The sequence below is a fragment of the Eleginops maclovinus genome, chromosome 12, assembly GCF_036324505.1.
Source record: "Eleginops maclovinus isolate JMC-PN-2008 ecotype Puerto Natales chromosome 12, JC_Emac_rtc_rv5, whole genome shotgun sequence".
Taxonomy (NCBI): Eukaryota; Metazoa; Chordata; class Actinopteri; order Perciformes; family Eleginopidae; genus Eleginops; species Eleginops maclovinus.
The window spans coordinates 25,872,141-25,895,108 of NC_086360.1; the positions used below are offsets into that span (position 1 = coordinate 25,872,141).

Consider the following 22,968-nt stretch of genomic DNA (forward strand, 5'->3'; position numbering starts at 1 on the left):
TTAACCAGGTTTAGTTGAGAGCTTAGAAATAGGATTACCTCAGCAAGTGCACATTAACCAGGTTAGGAACATGTAGGCAGACACACTGTCTGTGTTTTCCTCTCGCTCTGCGCCTCGATCCGGGTCTCCCTCTCCCTTCTTTTCTTCTGATTCGACCTTGCGCTGTCAGCGCAGCATATGTTGTGTCTGATGTAGCACACGTGAGTGCGGGGAGAAATGGTGAAACCCTGTGTGCAGGCCCAAGGGATGCTGGGATGGCGCTCTGACCTTTCACCGAGAGAGTGTGTGTGTGTGTGCGCGCTACTCTATAATCACCGTGTAGTCACAGGTCGATCAGCCTCACACAAACAAGTTACAAGTGCATTTTGACATGCTGAATATAATTGCTGGACTACTACACACATACAGTATGCATGTTCACTCACTCACACTCACACACACACACACACACACACACACACACACACACACACACACACACACACACACACACACACACACACATAAAAGAAAGGCCTCATTATATCCACAACCCCACATACACATCTGTGGTCTCATCCCTCACATATGTTGCAAGATGCTCCTCACACACCAGCTCACTAATCAAATCACTCCGGGAAATATGCTCCCCCCCGACGCCCCCACTACCCACATTCAGACAAACAAAAAACTGACAAAGTTCCTCTGTTGTATTTCAAAGCTCATTAAAAAGCATTCACCGCTGTACGATTTAGCGGCGTAATCATCTCTGAATAATAGAAATGGTCTTATTGATGCCTGCGGGCAACCGACGTACTGTCTCATTTCGGAACAACAACCGCTGGGCGTGTGAATGCAAAAACACCGCGACACACACACACACATACACGCCCACACCCACACACACCGTTTCGCTCTGGTTTCACTCTCCAGCTGCCAGTCTGTGAAACAATCTCAGTGTATTCTGGCTTAGGGAGACCGCCTACTATGCTTCTCGGGGGGCTAATTGTCCGGTGGCGCTCTCACGCTTTACCTCCCACTCTCCATGTCCTCTCCCTTCTCTTCTCTGTGCTTTTCTTTTCTGGGGGAGAGTTCAGGAGTTCATGCTGAGCCCAGAGCCCTGGATCCCAGTGAGGTGCCACGGGGCAGAAAGGTTACACCTGGCTGGACTCCTATAGAAACAGCCCACACACCTTAACCATGGGGGGGTGACACTGACAGAGAGATGAATAGGACAGCGTATAGGTGGAGAACTGAACGACCGGTGAGACTGACTTTCTGAGCCGATGCTTTCATGTAAAAAGTTTGTTAATCAGGCGCATAAGTTCATGTTTTGATCCATCTGTCTAGTTTTGAAGGTTTCCAAGGAGGGTTGCAGTAGTTGCAAGTTGTTTTATACTCTAGTGTCATAACCGATATACTGTTGACTGTGTGTAAGAGGGTAATGTAGTCACCATGGCATCCCCCATTTCATCGTGCTTCGGCTTGGGTTTCACATTTTGAAGGTAACCAACTTTTCTTTGCTGAAATATGAAAGCCTTCCAAAATTTCAATATTAACTTTCCTGAACTGACATTTTTTTTACAGAAAGTTCAAGTTCTAGGAAGTAAACAGGGAGAGCAAACAAATCAGATAAAATCATGCGCTAGAGACTTCCAAGGCAGCCAGCCATAAGCAAAAGCCTGCTTTATGGAAATGGTAAACGGACAGCTTGGAGCGACCCAGAGAAGGTTGGGCCGAAGTACACAGGCACCGGCACAGCTCCAGAGGAACACAGTCAGGAACAACTGGACTTGGACTATGGCGAGATGCATGATCGCCAGAACTGGTATGACCCTGAGGAACACCAGTGCATTGTGGAAGAGTATGCCAAAGTAGAAGCTTCATGAGGAGTTGGCCTCTGGAAAACTGGACCAAGCTCAGCGGGAACACGACAGAGAGGATGAGGATGAAGACAAATATGCAAATCACATTGTCATGCCTAGTTCGAGCTTTGACTCCAGGAGAAGAGTCACTGTTAGGAACCTGCGTACCAGAGAAGACATAGGGTGTTTCCAGTCTTTATGACCCCACAAAGTGCATTCAAGCATTCAGCCATTCATGCAGGGGCAGAGGCTACCATGCAAGGTGCCTCCTGCTTCGGGAAACTAGAAATTCACACACTGTTGGCCATTGGAAGTAACTAGGGGTTAAAAATCTTGCCCAAGGATACATCGACATGTTGACTTCAGGGGCTGGGATCAAACCCCTCAAAATTTTACTCTTAATGGGACTTTAATCTACAACCTTACCATGATATATTGAAAAGTAGCAAACGAGACCATAATGTCATCAGGAACATATCTACCGAGGTGATGACTCAAGTGAGAAGTAGTTTAATTATCTCAAAGACTTCCGATTTTTTGTTTCCATTAGAAAATAATGCTGGTTTTAGAACGTTCCATAGTTGCTTCAACATTAAGGCTCGGAAATTGCTGTTTAGTCCAAACATAGCCTATATGGCCACAACCCCTCTCAAACAGAGGAAGGTTCATATTGTGCATGCATCAACCGTTACCTGCTCTCAGCACATTTAACTCCTTCCCCCTTCCCGCTGCCGCCGGCTGTATTAGCATTTAGATTTATCTGAATTTAGACTGTTTCTAACAATATGTGTTCAAGGGTAATCAGAAGTTTTCCATCCCAGGCTCTGCTGTGGGGATTCTTGAGCTCAGGGTTGGACGCACACTGCCAAGCGTGTTTACATTTTCCCAGAACATCACGAGGCCGGATCACCACACTCAAACGTCTGTTGTTATTCGAGTAAATGCTGCTTTATGATCGCCATCTTTGTTCATGGTGACATTGGTCTGAACATCTAAGTTATTCTAGTATTTAAAGATAGGGACAGCACTTAAAAGAAGTGTGATGAGGTATGGTGATCAGATGTAGACCTACTTCCTGCTTCAACTTTGACCGAATGCAACTGCGGAAATAATGTGTGGACACAAGTTAAAGGATTAAAGTGGACATTTCAGACTAATTACAATCAAAGGCGGAGTAGGTGGAACCCTAAAAATACACATAAACTACATTCCCATTTCTCAAAAGACCACAAAAAACTGAAGCCGAGTGCTCTTTGCTCTTTAGTCCACACCCATACTGCATTTTAGATTACTTCAAGTAAAAAGAAGTTTTGTTAAATCTACTTCCACGATGAAGATGTTCGGGCAAACCAACATGTTTTTGTGTCTTGTAATGCCAGTGTGCATCGCAAATGAAGCGTCTTTGCAACTGCAGACTCAAGACATCCATGAACGACGTACAAAATAACCTTGCATACACAACACAGTGGATGTATAGTTCGACATCTTTAAGGGTTTAAAGACGAAAGCCATTGTAACATTATATTCCACGACTCAGACACCGCTCTGCTAGTGTGTGTGTGTGTGTGTGTGTGTGTGTGTGTGTGTGTGTGGACCAGCCTGCACACTGGCCTTGACGGCACTTCAATTGTGTCTTTGCATTTTCATATGAAAGGAGATTTCTCTTTACACCGTTCCTGTGTCGAGAGTGTGTTTCTTTTTAAAAGACAAGGAGGATAAACCTTCTTCACACAATATCTGTGTATGCTTATTTGTACCAGGACTGAAACTTTATTCCAGCATGTAAGTCTGAAAACAAGCGACCAGATGTGAAGGCACTCAAACAGGTTCATAGTTTACATGTGCACCAGTGATGTTATGACTTAAACAGACTGTGTTTTACCTGTGTAGCGCACCTGTGAGTCATCATCTGTACATTTCGTGCACAGCGTACAAAAACGGCCAACAACTTTGGCACGTGCTCACAAAACCCCACGCACAGCTGTGTTGTGCTCGCTGCTGCTGGGGGCCAACATGAAGCAGGAGGAGGCAGTGAGCTTTGCAGTCGGTTAAACACTGAATATTGAAGGGAGAAAATGAGCCTTTGGAGGAATTTCACTGGTGGTTACCAATACTGTGGGGTAGGCCCTTATCCCCTTCAGCATGTTTACTGTTTATTTGCTGTTTTACATTTAATTCAGATGCTTTTAAAATCCAAAGAAAGGCAAAAGCTGTAGAAGAAACAGGCAAGAGACACTTAACGACTTATTATAAGAAGGTGCCCTTGAGCAAGGCACTTAACCCAGCTATATTCAATGTGTTCAGTCACTGAGAGAAGTCCGCAGGGAAAGAAGGAGTTGAGTTTTCAGTGCCGGGCATTTCCCAGTGGCCAGAGTTAGCAGACTGTGGTTGCACTGGGCAGCTCCCAGGAATGAATGTGCATTACGGTAAAGCAGGACATGCTGAAGGAGCCTGTGCACACTCAGCAGAAGCAACCCCTTCCTCGGATGAATAAATGTACGAACAGAAATCTGCCGACGACAGCTATCGGATACATGAGTGAAATCAACGGGCATCAGCTAAAAACGCACCTGGCAGACGCGGAGTGCAGACAGATATTTGTTAGAGTGGAGTGAAAGGTGAGTGGAGGGGAAAGAGAGTAGTGGGCCTTGGTGCTTTAACCCGAGCTCTATTAGAGTCTGATTGGTACCATTAGGAGGGAAAGACGATACGCAGACGGCGAGCAGCGCTCCTCAGGCCAGCCTCTACATTAACCACCGCCTGCTCTCTACTTTGTTGAACACAGGAGCTGATCGATAGCAATGAGGAGGAAGGAGAGGAGGGTAGGAGGTAGCGAGGCGAGAAAGAGCGAAAAGAGGGCCAGGTTTACGGGAAGATAAGCCGGGATCGATAGGAAGACAAGAACTGCTGCCGCGTGGAGAGGGGAGGATGGAGGAATGCGAGATGCGGCAGGCTCACACTCATCCACCTCATCAAACCTGACGGAGGGGAACCGGAGAGCAGAGACTCGCCTCTGAGAGACAATATACCGGAGGACTGGCAGCCGAGGCCTTACGCATGTTTACTGCAACAGAGTTAATACACTGTACATCTCAAGGGGAGTGCATTACTCAAATCATGGCGAATGTGATTAACAACTCTGAAAGCATTTCCACATAATGTGCACTATCATAGTTATAATTCCATCAGTGCATCATGTTATGATCTAAGGGCCGCTTCTCCTTTACAGAAATGCTGGTTTCATTCATCACAAACTGAATCACATACTTTCAGTTCTTTGCTGTTGTTTTAATTTTTTAATTTGGAGGAAAGCTTCCTTCACTAGAATTCTCCCCAGTGAGCTAAAGATTCATTCATTAAAAGTGTCTGCAGATTTTATAAAGTTAATGACACTTTTTAATGCCGATGTGAATTAATCTGACTTCTCAATGTTTTTTTTCCCAACAGGCGTTAATCAAGTGCTGAAAGAGATGTTCTAAAAGGAAGATCTAGTTTCTTTACCATAATATCAAAGTAACATTAACACAAAATATTAGCCACATGTGGTCCTAGTGGGGGTGTGACCATGTTTTGCTTCAACAAGGTAAATATATCCTTATGAAACACATTTAAAAATGCAATATTTAAAAATGCATCAAATATTTAGGGGATCAAACACACTTTTGGGGCTTCAAATTCTGATGGAGTTGTACTTTTTGAATCTAGATTTATTTGAAGCCAATCCAAGGCTTTTATTTTGAAACCTAGAAATGTCGACTACCACACAAAAGCCAAAACAAAGCAGTCAAACACAATTGGAATGAATTAGGAATGAGTCATATTTTCAAATAATAGCTCAACAATTGTCTCTCAAAGAAATTGCTCGTGGTTGAAACTCGACGCTTCCCGCAGAACATGGAAGTCCTACCAGGAATGAGAGGGATTACAGTAGGAGGCACTGTAAGGGTTTAATGGAAAACCTCAAAGCACGGAGTTGTGTCCTTCAAATCTGATCAACATATTTATAAAAACGGACAACAAAAAGGTCTGTGTGTGCAGCTGACTGAGTCCCAGCTGCAGTTTGTGAATCCACTGAAGTATCTTATTGTAAAACATGTGCACTGCAGCCCTGACACCTGTCACACAGCACTGACGTACACAACCTCCACCTCCATCTTCCTTTCATTCCCCCCCATTTACCTCCCCCACTGCTCTCAGGGTCTGTGATGGCACCCTGTCAGAGGAAGAGCTATTTATGACCGGCAACCAATATCCTCCAGGAGATAAACACACACACACACACACACACACACACACACACACACACACACACACACACACACACACACACAGTGAGCGACGCAGATAGAGAGATGCGACTGGAATTATTAGAGAGAAAAAGGGATAAGAGTGTTGAAGAGGAACAAATACTCACAGAAAATATGGATTTAGGAATAAAGTTACCCGAGGCTGTTTAGTTTTTTTGTGCCTCTGTGTTTATGTGCGTGAAAGTGGGTATTTGTTGTCGTCGCGGTATATGTGCGTGATTAACTGCGTGCCTCTCCGGACTGTGCATCTCTGTGTTTCTCCAACGTGGGGCTACAAATGACTTTTTCCATCAGAGGCAATTTACTAAAGTCTACCCGAGCTCTCCGTCGCTCGATCAAACAGACAACTGATTGTTAAGGAGAGAGCCTTTTATCACACACTTCAAACATGAGCTACTACACACACGTACATATCACGTATGGAGATATCCTGCGTCCTACTATGACAAGGGCACAGGGATGTTTTCAGGAATAAAAGGGAGGAAAATGGATTGGCAGTTATGGATTTACAACCTAGCTGTCAGAGGAGGAGTTCTGACATGTTAATCAAAGAAATCTACTGTAAATATCTACACACTTAGGAGGCAAAATGTGAAATTGGCATCAAAAATGTAAGCCATGAAAGTAAGATTAAAATAGATTCCTGCGGGCGAAGGACCAACTCTGTTTCTGGCAATCTTTCTATGGCTAAATATTGTGCAACATATGCTACTGTTAGCTATTTCTGTACGTTTCCTATTAGCGGAAAAGTACATTTGAGTTCCCTCTGGTAAACAGTTTAGCAGAGTAAATATTTTGGGCTTTTATTGTGAACGGTAAGAACGAAAGGACTGGGTCTGCAATTATTAAAGTTTGCCATCTTGGTTCAAACATCTTTTCACTGTTTTTTTGGGGGCTTTTTGCCTTTGATCGGATAGGACAGTGGAGAGTGACAGGAAAGTGGGAGAGAGAGTCGGGGTGGGATCCGGAAAGGACCACGGGTCGGGAATCGAACCCAGGTCGCCGGCGTACGGTGCAGGTGCCCCAGCCAGTTGCGCCACGGCCGGGGCCCATCTTTTGAACTCTTGGATGTATTTGTTTGGTGTGAATGTGATATGCCTTTAAGTGCGTCCCGTAGGTCCCTTTATTTTGCACGTAACACAACGCTATTTGAGAAAGTACTGATGACAAAAACAACGTTACTTAAATAAGAATTGCTGCATCAAAAGACGCCTCCCGTTATTAAACACATCATAATTAAATCTCTCACTGCCTCATCGTTCCGATTGATGTCTAGCTATAGCGTCTATTTCTATCCAATTATAAAGTGGAGTTATCGCATACAGACTCGTTTATATACGATTGATGCTTTGAACTGAAGCTTGATGAAGGTCATGATTGAGTGGGAGAAAACTTCATCGACTAGAAAAATGTTCAGTAAACTCTAAATGTTGTGCATGATCGAAATAAAAAGTGGCTTGTCGTTCTCCTTCTTTCCTTCCTGCTTGATTTCCAATTTTACCCTTCAGGCCAAAAAAAAATGGCCGCCTCACTTTCTCACACACACACACAGACACAGACACAGACACAGACACAGACACAGACACACACACACACACACACACACACACACACACACACACACACACACACACACACACACACACACACACACACACACACACACACACACACAGCCTATTTCTGAAATCAATTCTAAGAATTCTGAAATCCAATATCTTTCACAAAAATCTACTTTTTCTTAGTTTTTTCTCTTATCTCCCGGCTCTTGCTTCTCTCTGTTCTTCCTCTTTGTCTCGCTCCGGTCTAATTTCTCTCTAGGAGCACCTGAAATTGTCTGTAATTTCCGCATCCTGTTTTGACAACTCCCCCCCCCCCCGCTCCACCTTCCTGCATGGTTTTCCTTTTCCTTCTTATATTTACTTTCTGATTTCTTTGATTCTACATGCCCTTGGTACCCCTCTGTTCTCCTCTCTCACTCACTCTGCCAGGCGTGCTGTTTTCTCAGGAAAGGTTTCAGAGGAGGCACAAAAAGATGCTGCTGTTTTTCTTCTCCTCCCTTTCTTGTGTTTTTACTTCCTTACCTGTTTTTCTTCTCCTCCCTTGTGAGTTTGCCACTTCGTCAATGTTGAATAGAGACACTCGACTCAGATGAAGGTCACATTGGGCTAAAGTGGAGAAGAAGAAGAGGAAGAAGAAGAATAAATAAAGGGTAATGAGTGACGGGGGTGGATGTTTGTGCACACGTTTGTCCATGAGGAATTGGTAAAGGCTGATTTAATCATTCTAATGTCTCTGACGGAGAAGACCTGGCCACTTATCTGCATACACTCATGTTACACACACACACACTCACACACACACAACCGTGCTTCTCAGATCACACTGACAACTGCTGTAACTATCCCTTACCAGCCAGGAACATTTGTTTTAAGGCTGAAAAATAGTGTTTTTAGTTTTGTTAAAGCTTGTAGGTTCCACATTTTTACAAAAAACGCTGTTGCAGATGCCACTACGTCTTACAATATAGAAAGTAAACAGATGAAAACAAAGGTTTTTCACATGATTATCTTTCTGGGCTCCTACGTTTCTAGGTTTCCATGAAAAATGGTGAAAAGGTGAGTTTCTCTCCCAACGAACATGAGAAGCAAACAGTAGCTTAGCATACTGTATGTAAGTGGAGATAACAAAGTGAAACACATTGACTATAATAATGTTGAATGATCGGAGAAGTCATAATATCTGACACTGAACATTAAAGAACAAGCGTGTTATTAACCATTTATTGTTACTATACTGGTTATAAATACTAAATTAAGGTGTCAGGCTTGTACTCTTGTTGGCAACATGATGATGAAGATGCAAAGGCTTTATCCGTCAAATGCTCAACAGCTACAGCGTATTAAGTCTCAAGCTCCTCCGACAATACAACATACAATCAAAGACATTAAAGTGTTTCTACATCAGGTTTTATATACTCAAAGCGTTCCTGCTTCCCTCCCTGTGAGCTAACTTATCTCTGCTGGCTTTAACTGCTGACTCTTGTCTCATAACTGTCTGATACTCATCACTGATTGGTGGAGCAGATTATACAAAGGAGGGCGTTATGTAACAGTGGGTGATGCAACGACGGCTAACAAGCTACAATGGTTTCCTCCATTTTGGACTTTCCGCTCTCTGTTTCCTCAAAGGTCAGCCTTGTCAATCGGCTTGTTATTAGGCAATGGCAGGAATTCATTCAAAGTTCACCAAAGTTGAACTCAATGTGAGAAATGTGCAAAGTTGTCCATGATTTTCTGTTTTTATTCAGCTGTTTGGGGTCTTAATCCGCCAAGAAACTGTGACAAACGAGCCACTCTACACACACACTGAACCCTTAAGGCTTACATGCATTGTATCACAGATCACATAAATAACTGCCATGTCTGAGCCAGTATGTGTGTGTGTGTGTGTGTGTGTGTGTGTGTGTGTGTGTGTGTGTGTGTGTGTGTGTGTGTGTGTGTGTGTGTGTGTGTGTGTGTGTGTGTGTGTGTGTGTGTGTGTGGAGGTTAAGATTCATGTCAACATCACTGAATCACTAATCATGACGAGAGCGCAGAGGGCCAACCAGGTACTGTCAGTAATGTATTGGCTCGCTGGTGTTACACACAGAGGGCACGGTACTTGACACCGTCATAGTTCATTCACTGCTGTCAATAAAGTGGACAGTGGAAACTCAGCCACACAACGCTCTGCGCTGCATCGACTGGAAGAGCGGTGACGTTCATCAGAGTCCAATCGATCGAGGACGAGAAACCCCACAAACTCTCACAAAAAAAGAAGACAACATCTGTAATTTGGACGTTTTGGCGAACTGCTCGATGCGGGTGTTTTTATCTTTTAGACGACCCAACAAGTCTGCGAAGTAAAAGGATTTTCTTAACCTAGAACATTTAATCCTTCATGGATTTCACTGAGCACTTACAAAATGAAACCTGCCATTTCTAAAGGAAGAGTTCACCCACAGACGGGGTGAATCCTGTTTTGATGGTAGAAGAAAATCACAAGCAGGTTATGTGAAAAAGCAAAAACAAATCTATTTGAAGGTACGTCCTTCCAAATCGAGTTTGTCTAATTAAATGTGCTGGAAAGTGAATTTGGACCTAATGAGGAACCTTACGGCAATGAGTAGCTCACCATATGAGCGAGAGTGTGTGTGGATGTGTGTGTGTAAACGGCTTCTGGTAAAGTGATTAACCCTTCGGTGAGTGTCTCCACCTGGGACTGAACCGGCGGCGTGTCTGCTGAAGCTTTAACAGCAGCAGAATAACTTTAAAGGCTGTGAGGAGAAAAAAAAAATCTGTAAAATGAAATATACTGCTGCCTGCTACTGAGGCTACTGGCTGGGCTACCTCAAAGGCTGAACACACACACACACACACACACACACACACACACACACACACACACACACACACACACACACACACACACACACACACACACACACACACACACACACACACACACACACACACACACACACACACACACACACACACACACACACACACACACACACGACTATGTGACAGCAGAGCAGCATTCAGGCCATCTCTGGTAGTTTTTTCCTAAATAAGTAAGCCATCCAGACCTCAGCTTTCCATTGGCTTTATTCAGGAGACCCAGCAGCCAAAAGCCTGCAAGGCTCCACACACACACACACACACACACACACACACACACACACACACACACTTTCAAAACACATACACAGACACACAAGAGGCTCAAAAAAGGAGGAAGAGAGGACGATTGGAGGGGGAGTGGAGGGGTCTTGCATTTCAAGAGTACCTGGACACACATGCACACGCACACACACAACTCCAGCTGCTGGCTGCCTGTGTGTTTGACAGGCAGCGCAGTGAGTGGCTGTGTGGAAGCCAGCCAGCCGCTTGTGAATCAGCAATGACTAACAGTTTCAACCTGCACTTTCTGAGCTAATCGCCTGCATGCTTATTGTAAATGCACGGCTGTGTGTGTGTGGGTGGATGTGGTGTGTGAGTGTACCCATGCCTGGATGTGTGTTGATGTGTTTGCCTGCGTGTTGCCGCTATAGGAACCTTCCCCTATCAGGCCCCATTGTGACAGCCTGGGCCTTTAATTGCGTTGCACCAAATTTGACATTTGTCTAAGCTGACAGCACCCTGATGAGAGGAATAAAAGTGGAGTGACGATGTTCCCGTCACTTCCTCCAATGCCCCCCGACAAGAGCACAACGCTGTGATCCGTTTGATCGCTACACAAGACGACGCAATGGGATGCTAATGGCATGCAAAGGCCCGAGCTTTGAGACTGTGCCAAAGCGTGCGAGTCTGCCTTGTAAGAGTGTATGCGTGCACGAGTGTGTGTGTGTGTGTGCTTGTAATGGCAGCTCTAATCAGCGGCAGGGTTGGAAGAGGCATGTGGCAATAAAGCCCAACAAAATGACTGCCAGTCCCTATTAGAGCCGAGCACTCTCAGAAAAACCAAGCTGATGACACACACACATATACACACACTCCATCTTGGTGGACATCTGGCCAAGGTCAGAGTTAGATTTGAGCAATGAACGCCAATTGCGAACCCCCTTATCACCCCACCAGCACCACCCCCCACTTGCAAAAGGAAAAACTGTTCAGCTGCAGAGCCTGGCTTTACAGTCTTTGCTGTCCCGAGTGATTTGGACGTAAACTCTGACCCCTCTAAGTGCAGCCCATTACTCGCCAGTTGTGATTTACAAGCTAAAATTAAAGGTGGCCGCCATTTGCTCGGGCCATTATCAGCGCCAAGGCATGGCAGAGTCAATTCCCACTGAGGTCCCTCATGGGAGTCGTCCATCCATATTCCACTGAAGGATCGATTATTCAGTGGGCCATAGAAATGACTGATTTAAAGCTGACAGTTCAGCATTTGTCTTCCTCATGCTTTGCCCTCTACGTGAAATACTGGCTCTGCTCAGTGTTGCTGTTCCTTTTTTTTTTTTACGGGGTTTGAGAGATATGTAGCTTTGAGGAGTGCTATTGACATTTTAACAGTGACGGCTGACTTTATTCCCTCGATGTTTTGAACACTATAATCTGGCAGCCCTTTTATAAGTTGTTAATCATCACTTAAAGACTTCACAAAACCTTTAGATCAAGCTATTTGTAAGAGTTGCTTTTGCCAAATTGCCTTTGACTAATGGGACTGTGATTAAAGCTCCTTAAAACCATCACAAAAAGCAGTAATTGCCTAAAATAAAGCCTTCATGGCATTCAAAGTGTCCATTTCGCACAGCAAGAAATGGCGAATGGTTGCACCCATTGTTAAGACAGGTAGTAAACCTTTGGCTACTTATCACATAGTCATTTATGTGTATTGCTGTCATGTATTATTTGTCACTTAAATGGTGGTGATAAGATGCACACTGGTGTATACATGGGGGCATAAGTGACAGGAAAGGGAGGGGAAGGATTGAGGGAAAGCAAACAGTTCCTATTGGATGCAATGCAATACGTTACGCTACACTACGATGGACTACGATACAATACAAAACAGCACCAAATGTTTCTATACAGTCTATAAATTAAACTGGATTTAACAACTGGAATCTTCTGTAATTGTCACCCTACGATCACTACAACCACTAACCTGTGTATTAATAGCAGCTGGAACAGAGGACATTGGGACATGTTTATAGCCATTATATGTGACATGACATTATTGCTTTAGTACCAGAGGAAAATGCCCAAACTGCGAGCTTTAAACTTTGCAACTGCAGCCCACGGCACAGATGCTATCAAGGCCTCTGGCGCTGCAGTCGCTCAAAACACATCGACCACATTTTTTGGCAGCGCGAGCGAGGACGGTTTGGATTCCTATTGTTCCTCACCCGACACAAACAAAAACCCCTCTGAATTTTGCTGGTGTTGACAGTTAAGTGATTGTGATTTTGATTTTCTTTCAGTAAAGTGGGACCGCCCCACTATGATCCAATCGTTTCCTGTGTTTGCCTGCGTTGGGCGCTCTTGGCAACAGATATGGGTTTTGAGCCGAGGAGCTGTGATTATTATTCTCACTGTGCCAGGAGACACAGGAGCCGCCACGGACACAAAATACTGAGCAGCACCTGGTGTGTGAGCTCGACTGAAGAGGAAAGACAACAGAGAAAACACCCTCACATTTGTCGATATATCCACAACACAAGTGCTTTATATCACAGGGACTTACTGCACAAGATCCAATCTGTTTTAAAAGTTCAAACGAGTACAGAGGGAACATTAAACTGCACTAGTATTCAATTACAGTCGCAATAATTAATAGAATTATGAGGAATTGGTAAAAACTACGAGAACTCTAAATGGGATGAGAAATAACTGGGAAATTTAGAAATAATGGGATAAATGTTTGAGGTATACAACACAAATCATCATTAATAACCATCCAGTTAGTTGTTAAAAATAAATATTAATATGACAATTAATAATGTGGGTTTTTAATTCTTATTTTTAAATTATTTTTTCAGATTTTTATTTTGTGCATTATTTTTTTTTATTATTATTGTTTTTTAAAATTATTTTGATATGCATGCCCTGTAGCAAAAAAAGGGAAGTATTTTTGAGCCTGGTGTAGGTGCATGAACGAGAAAAGCTGTTTAATAAGAGGGAGTGAGCGCAAGGGTCGGGGGTCTCTGTCTGTGTTGTACGAGACATCTGTTTACATAAGTGGGAGGATGTGATGGTAAAGCACTGGTTCGGACTCTGCACTTTTCACAACAAGTCCCCGGGTGCTGAGTAGATTCATCTCAATATTTGTCTCATAAAGGAGTAAAGCCGGACAAATCCGTCCAGCTGAGGTGCCCTTTGACAAAAACCTGCTTTTCACCGGACCACTTTCACGCTCCTCGTTCTGCTTTCCTCCCCACACACGTTGCGCAAGCGTCAAAACACAAGTCAACATTTCCATTTTGTGAAATGTCAGATAATGAGGTGAATGCTGAAAAAGTGCTGCTGTCAACTTTGCCTGTGTTGGTTCACTCTTAAATGTCTCATCAACTCCGCAGGCAGCTTTTTTGAGCAGAACAAAACCTCTGATAAAGCCGATGTATGCAGCCCGCTCAGCACCAAGCAGCAGGGACAAAATGTGAGACAGCTGCTATTGAGAACTTGGGATTATTATGCAGGGAAAGAAAAGAGACAAAACAGATCAACAAAGAGAGTACGTAGTGGACTGATATTTGCTATTTGCCAGAACCAGGACTCCAAATGAATGCTAATGTTGCTTTGAGTCTGAACTCAATTATTTGATAAATCATGGTTGATTCTAAAATACTGTTTACTTAAAGAGCCCTATTGTGCTTTGTGTAGTGTGCTATACACGTTTTGGTGCATGTAAATGGTCTGCAAAGGTTAAAATCCCAAAGTTCACTCTCTCACAGCCGTTTTGAACGTCAAGGCTTGTAAATATCTTAGAGTAGAGGCACAAAATACAATTATGATACCTGAACATTAGCACAGTAGGGACCCTTGAAGCTCAAATACACACTTCAGTTGTTAAGTTTAACTACGGATTTTTGTATTGTTTTACCCATTTATTTGAATAAAGTATTTGATTTGGAGATTGAGATGATCTGTATCTATTCTATTCACATGACAGATGAACTCCATACAAAGATAGCTGCAGTTTCACCCTGATGCAGGCCAGTAAACTCAAAACACAAGGCAAGGTATATTGGAAACAGCTTGGTGATGCTTTATGAAATTTCAATAAAACTGTCATTTAATAAGTAGACACTCCATTTCCCATTGGCGCCACTTCTCTAATACCCATTCTTTGCTTCATTGGCTGCAGGTTGACACCAATTCATGCGACGGCTGACCTTAATGCTTGTCAGAGAGAAGCATATTCTTCTTTATACGTGCATGAAAAAAGAAGCATTCATTAAAAATATTCTTCTTCCGGACTTTATAGGTGCTTGAACTCTCCGAAGAAGACGCACTGGAATGAGTCAGAGTCTCCCTGATGGACACCCTTAACGACCACGGGGGAGTGTGTAGCATTTCAGGTCTTGCGTGGGCCCTGAAGAACAACGGCGCCCGCCAGCAAATAAGTAAACACACGACCGTTCTGTGATTTTATAGACCCATTCGAGGTCAAACAGAGAATGATTTTTCTTCTTCTTCTCCTGTTGAATAACCAGAGGCAGGGATATCCTGTTTCATTAGCTTTCCTCTCACTGCTGCTGCCGTCTGTCCAACAAAATGTAACCGGCTGAGGGTCGGCGCTGCAGCTGAAATAGCAAATAGCCAAGGAACCATATATGGGCGGAGGATAACTGACGGAGGGGAAGGTTAAAGAGAATAATGCATGTGAGTGTGGATCAATTCATCCACTCTGGTTAATTGTGTGCTCGTACACCTCATGTTTATTTCCATGGGGCGTTCTGTGTTTGTGAAGATTAATTTGTGCATCTGCCTCTGCACGTGTGTGTGTGAAGTGTGTGTAGGGGACGGTACCAGTGTGAGCTCCATGCATTATCTCATTATGTGGCAGGAGGACCCTGTCCCTGATGGCCCTCTGTGTTCATTGCGGTGAGGCATGCAGAGGGCAAAGTGAGGGTTGCCTTGTTCCTCCATGGTAACTGCCAGGACCCCTGGGGGCCCATTGCTTCGCTGGCTGTCCCACTAAGGCACCAGCCCAAGCCTTAGGGGACCGATACAGAGGGAAGCTCGACAGCTAAACAAATGAGATCACCTCCCACTGCTGTCCATGTCTGCCTCGACTTTACCTCGCTGCACAGACAGGACTCTGAACTCTAGTAACTTCATCTTTAAAAGTAAAGTTCAGACAAATAACAAACAAATATTATCTCAATTAGCTAAGAATACAGTAATGGGCCGTACAGATGTTCTGGGTTTTCTTTTTATGTCTTTCTTTGTTGTTTTGCAAGTCCTTTTCATCTTGAGTCGCCATAGGAAATGCTGGAAAAGCTGTTTGAATTCTACTTGCATAATTAGTTAACAATGGAAACAGAAAACAAAAAACCTCGACCAATTGCAGGTTCTGGTGTCATAAGGAATATTTAATCTAGGGGGCTGCAACAATAGCTCCTTTTTTATTTTCTCAAAGAATCGTTCGGTCTATAAATAATCAGAAGAAAAAAGTCTAAAATGATGTCTTTTAATATCTTGTATGGTCAGTCATTCTAACCCTGACCCTAAAGGTATTACATTTAATGGGGTCTATAACAGAGAAGGGCAGTAATTATCCAAATGTACAAGCTGAAGCTTAGAAAAAGGACTTAAAAGTAGTTGCCAATAGATTTTGCTCAATCAGCTTTTTGGTTAAATGATTTCTTTGGAGCAGTCACCCTTTGTTGCAGCTCTTCTCCGGTTTACGAGGATTGTTTTTCAGGTCTCGTTTTTAATTGACAGGATATGTTGAATGGGTAGCATCTGTTTCAGTTTGCACTAATCCAATTTGGTCAAACAGCCTTTTATAAATGAAACCAGAGATCAACCGAACCCCTACGTGGCCATTTACCAACAGGGAAGAGCGTGTGACTTTTTAAAAATAATTTAAGTAAACCAACCTTTTAGCTATTAACCAAGTCCTCCTCTGCGTGATGACAGAATGCAGAAAGGCCATGCACTTTGAAGGGGGAAGTTACTCATCTTTCTATTCTTGTGAGGACATCTGGTCTCGCCAACACACACAGCAGGTGACTGACGTCTGCACACACACACGCACACACTTGGTGGACTCAACCTGTTTAGCCTGACATAATGAAGCACATAATCACATCCATGCACGCTGAGACACAAAGGGGTTATATCAAGACGGATTATCCCTCACACACACACAGACACACACACACACACACACACACACACACACACACACACACACACACCCTCTGAGCAGTTGTGGCTGAGGTCATCTTTATTAATAAACCATCTGACAACAAACACACTCACATCAAGGCCCGCGCCTTGTCTTCATCCTTACCCCACACTCCCTCCCTTCCTCAGCTACTTGAGAAATGGCAATTGCCAGACTGAAACAGTGTGTGTGTGTGTGTGTGTGTGTGTGTGTGTGTGTGTCTGGGGGGGGGGCGCTGTCTTTAACGGCACACACACACAAACACACAGAGCGCAGGATGGCCTAGAGACGGCGTGTCAGTGATCTGTCAGAGGGTAACAGCGCAGAACAGGTGTGTCTCTGTGTGTGTGTGTGTGTGTGTGTGTGTGTGTGTGTGTGTGTGTGTGTGTGTGTGTGTGTGTGTGTGTGTGTGTGTGTGTGTGTCGGGGGCTAGCTAAAGAGAGGAAGGCTAGAAGAGACAGGAAGTTTGCCCTGCACACTCGCGCAGACACACTTAGAAACACGGTCTGGCTCATTTGTTCCCGCTGACAGAAGAGGAGAGCGATGGTTCTCTACACGTTATGCCTAAGGTGAGGGGAAAGGAATAGAAGGAGAGGAAGGAAGATCAAATTTGCATGAAAGCCTAAGAAAGCGTGTTTGTGGGTGTCTCTTCGTTTGTGTGTATCCAGCCCATTAAATCATTGGGTAAAGAATTCCAGAGTTTTGGGTCACAATTTGCCCCCATCAGCCACCGTACAAAACGAGCCTAGCTTGCGATCACTGTAGTATACAGTCATCTGAAGAGCCCTTGAGCAACAAACTGTGGTTAAAAGTATCTGACAGGTGCATTTCCATTCATCTTCTAGCACGTGTTACCGAAAGCAGGGCTCAGGTGGTTGTGTTTGTGATTTCCACAGGAATTAAAGGAAGGAAGGAAAATTATGAAGACATTTTTTGTACCACTTTAAAATAAGACTACCCTAGTTTACGGATAGTTTGTAATTCATTTATTAATTAGGTTGTGACTTTATATCATCATCATTAATGAGCTTTATAAGACAAGAGATAAACAGGGACACTGTGACCGGTTGCTTGCCAAATAGTGAGCCCACATTTATCTGTACTGCTAAGCCTGATATTGGCTACTTAGCTTAAGAGATGCCAAGAAACATCAAGATTGTAGGGGGGGGGGGGGGGGGGGGGGAATCAACTCAGTGAACAACAGATACCAAGGATGTTGACTCATGAAGAAGAGGAAGGAAGCTAGGTAGCCAATATGAGGCTTAGTCATCTTGCCAAATAGTGAGCCTGTGTTGATGTATGAAAACTATGTTGAACTGGTTTATAAATGGTTCTTAATGATCATAAAGTGTTGACAATGTAATTATAAACCCTTTATGAATCCTTTATAAGGGCAGTCTTATTCTAAAGTGGTACAGATTGTTTGATCAAAGCTCAGAGTACCTTGAGAGAACTCTTCTGTTAACACATCCGTTGTCTTTGCTAATTAGTTGGTAAGAGTGCATTAATTACAGCTGATTTATGCTTGACCTCGACTCCGTGAAGGTTGCCTGTGTCGGTACAGGTTTTCTCGTGTCCATGGGAAAACGCAAGTGGGTGGATAACATGTGGAATAATAACATAATAAAATAAAGAAGGAGAAACCCACGAAAGCATAACCAGGGCTTTAGTCTTGGTAAATTTGAGGTATCCTCGTAGGGGTTCTCAATTATTTCGCTTCCTGTTTTGCAGTCACTTAGCGAGCCCAGTGTTGTCCTTCTGTTTGATCCTGTGGACCAACTGAATTGTTATTTACTCGGTAGTAGCCTTGGAGACCATCTGCCTTATCTGTTTTCATTTCTGCATTAATAGTTTGTTTCTCTTTAATCATTTCTGTATATATATGCAGCCTTTTCTTGTCTTTTTCTTGTGTTACTCCATCTTTCCCAGGACATTAAGTCAAGGTTGTAGAAGAAGCGCATGGGTTTATAATACTATGAGACTGGGTTTAGCAATTCTAGAGTTGTGAAATTGCATCCAATCCAACAATTTTCTGCTGCTTATCCAGGTGTAGGTCATGGCTGCTAGCAAGGCAGGTCACCTTTTTTCTACATCCTCCATTTTTCTCTGACAGATCCCGAGGTGTTCTCAAGCCATATGGCAGAAAAGACCCTTTAGATATGTTCTGGATTTGCCCTGTAGTCTCGACAGATGGACACACACCAAACATATCTAGAAGGGATGCAAACGTGCTAATCAAACACATAAACTACCTCTACTGGATTCTTTAAAGTCCAAGACACGCATACTCTAAGCCCCGTTTGTGGACTTGAAGCACAATTTATTCCTCCCACAGCCCGGTGGACATAAGAGACCAAGTGATGAATATATTAAAGTGATAAATTCAGTAATCTGGTCCACATGGGGTATCCAAATGCAGCCCAAAATGTGAAAGCAACACGTTCATGTATCTAAAACAGCATCCAAACAGAATCACAAGTATTTGCTATTGAACATATTTGCCTCTCACGGCTGATCCCAGACATGAAAGCAGCCAAACTCAAATCAGCAGTTTGTATTCAACAGTCTGTGCTTTCTGTCTCTACCAAAACCTCAGGAGCACCAGTGTAGAACATACTCGATCGGTAAATCAAGAGTACTGCCTTCAGGTTAAGCTCCCTCTTCACCTCGACAGTCGGGAAGCCAGGTTTATCTATTTTACGTCGTGACTACTCATCTAATTTTTCCTGGAGCCCTCTGCATCCAGAACCCAATGTGCCAAAACAAGATTCCATCGAGATAATGAAGAGGCTGTGTTCCTTCCATGCAGTGCTGATGCCTAAGTTGGATCCCGTTTGGCATATTTAGTATGCTAAATAGATATTTTGTGCTTGGATGTTCTGCTGAAGTTTGGGCTTCTGTAGGTGGCACTCCTCTCCTTTTTAAGCTCCAGTGGCTGTCACAGTGATGCTAAACAAGATGTATCTTCTTCTAGTTATTCCAAACAAACTGCTGTTGCTGCTGCCAAATACAAGACACAGTACATCCCATGATACTGCTTGTTCCAGATCATTCTTCACGGGAATGAATTTCATAACACTGCTGCAGGAAGGCTCCAGTAAAACAAACACATGAAAGCTTTATGAACTAAATATATGTTTAATCACAAGAGGGTTGCATCATCTTTGCACGGGGTGTGGTATTTTTACATTAATCCTGACATGTTGTATACAAAAACTTATACATGTACATGCATGATCCTCAAGGGATCTCAGGAGGACAACATGTGACATTTCAACCCCAGTGGATCGTCTTGCTCGGTAAACGCAGAGCAGCTGGTGATTGTCACCGTTCGCTCGGCCTAGGCTGCTTTTAACATTCTTTTTCCACTTCGACGAAGCTGTTTTTTGGTATTCGTGCTTCTTTTTAGAGTGAAAAGATGGCAGTGACAGTGAGGGAACAAACACAGTGTTGCCAGCTGGGTTAGAGCACATGTTGGTATGACTTATTCAGTTTAGACCTCAGAAGTCCTGGGACATCCCAGAACTCTTTTTTTAGTTTGGGTCCATTTCGTGGCGCATCCTTACAGAGACCAATAATTAAGTGTCTGCAACCTCTCAAGGGAGACTATATTCATTATTGCACCATATAATTGTTTATTTATTCGATTACTGGCATTAAAGCATTAGAGTACAAACACAATTCAACCATGATTCACTAACTTTCTGCAACACGCCCAACTCCTCAATGGCTACTTTAAGGTTAGCTGCTATGCTACAGTTAGCTGCTATGCTACAGTCGCAGCTTTACTAGCTTCTATGCTAGCTGCCATGTGCTTCTTCTTCAGTCCTTCCACGAAGTTAAATTGGAGCCAATATCCATTACACTGACAAGTAAGACTGCAGATACGGATTGATAGCAGTAACATCACTGAGTCTTGACCAACATTTCCTAACTTTCAATTCAATTTTGGTTTATAATGTTCTATTTTCGTACAAGTTGAAAGAAACTCATGCCCATTAAGGCTACACAATTTAAAATAAAAGAACCAACAATTATTTATTTATTTTTCACTGATTTTACGATATAATTGAAGATACTGGATTTTATCACTTCACAAGTTGAATCCTCATTATCAATAAAGAAATGTATTAAATGGTCATGGCGCGATATTTTTAAGAGAATCTTTACCAAGCAAATATGTTTTGTAAAGTCTGTCTGAATACAATATGTTCGCTGCAACACAATACCCACTTAAAAATGACATTTTATCACATTTAGCTTTTAACAAATATAGCGCTTCCTGTGATCTAAAGATTGCATCACTCTGCAGCTCAAATGCCCACCCCTAACACATAGTTGTAAATTGAACAATTGTGTGGATATAGAAGTGGTGAGACGGCAGGGATTTGCATTCCTCTCACTGTGCTGCGTCTCGCTGAACAGTAAACAGTCCAGGCACCGTGACCAGCGATGATTAAATCATCTCGTCATGAGATCACTGCAGGCAGGTAGCCAGTGGCTCGATGTGCTTTGAACTTTCAGGACCGCCGGAGATGAAACCCTCCACTCCAACAGACTCACTTAAATCTTATCCATTTCCAATGTGAGCCAAAATTGGAATTAATGGTGTGGTAATGGACAGAGAGAAACCGTGTTAAAGTGTAATGCTACCTGTTAAATGTTCGCCGTTCGATACGGGCAGATCGCTCGCCTCGTAATGTTGTGAAGATAAATTCCCTCTTTCAAGTATGAGTGGGGAAAAGAGACGGTAAGGCGGGGGAGATGGACTTCGATTTAGATTCTTGAACGTTGATATCTTTGAAGTGAAGCAAAGATCGTCAAGGCTTTAGCTAGATATTCAGGATTTCAAAATCTGACTTTTAAATTGCAACATACTCTTTGCAGTTCTCTCTGCGTAGTTTATTCCTGTAAACTCTCTGAAACTGCTTTTACATTGTCATGTGACATCAAATAACACAGTGTGAAATTCTGTGAGGTGGGTTAGCAGCTCCTTAAGGGAAGTTTCACAGCTGGCTTTTTACAATCAAACAGCCCAGAAGCTGCAGAGCAAAAACCATTACTTCACCGTCATCCCAGATGGAGACTCAATTCAAACAGAAACATAAAGATCAGCTTTTTAGAAACCCGTTATTTATTCATACAAACTGTCATCACATGCAGCTTTGTCGCCGGGAAGCTTTTTGCAACTTTCCATCGACTGTCACTAATTACAGACCATTTTGGATAACATCAGCACAAACAAACCTGCCTCTGAATAAATGCACAGCTCACTGGGAGCAGACACGTGCCATCAGCCCTTGAATCAAAAGCTCAGCAGTCAACTTGAGATGGAAAAAAAACGGCTTCATTCTGTTAACTTAAAGCCACATCTGCCCTAAACTGAACCCTGTGGGGAGCTGAGTGTTCAGATGGACTGGCAGAATGCAAACATATATTGGTATGTTGTTAAAAGATTCAAGACACAGCATTCTTTTCTATCACATTATCTCAAAGTTAGGACACATGCTGAGACACTTGAAGGAACTTAAAGTTCTTTAGGTAACAAACGGAGGAGTAAAACTTTCAACAACAACCAAAATACTTTGATCCACAACAAAAATAGAGTGAATTTTAAAGACAAACAACTCCAAAGACGTTCCAGAAAGAGTGTTTCCCTTTCCTTTAAGTCAAGGTTAAAGGAATATAACTAGGTCATTTTGTCGCTGCAATGGAAAAACAAAAGCGGCAGGGTGCCTGGGTGGCAAACAGGGAGGAGGAAAAATAACAGCGTTAGAAAGAAATCAAATAAAATCTGACACTAAATGAAGTGCAGAGGAGGCCTGTGGTCAACAAGCAGAAGTCAGTGCGCCGCTGACGCCAACCAGGACACTCCCTGCCTCTGGCCTTCTTATATTCAGTGTGTCGCTTTCCTATACGTCTGCATCACTACAGTA

At 43.2% G+C, this 22,968-nt stretch overlaps 1 protein-coding gene across 2 annotated transcripts in view; it reads right to left on the minus strand.

Annotated features, from left to right (window-relative positions):
• Positions 1-22,968, minus strand: part of sema4c (sema domain, immunoglobulin domain (Ig), transmembrane domain (TM) and short cytoplasmic domain, (semaphorin) 4C) — a 100,443-nt gene that overhangs the window by 61,286 nt on the left and 16,189 nt on the right. Inside the window, exon 2 of one of the 2 annotated variants that reach the window (XM_063897871.1) lies at positions 8,236-8,319. The exons of the other annotated variant lie outside the window; for it this stretch is intronic. The gene's annotated coding sequence lies outside the window, so the exon portion shown is untranslated. The remainder of the gene's footprint in view (positions 1-8,235; positions 8,320-22,968) is intronic. 2 annotated transcript variants of the gene reach the window in all.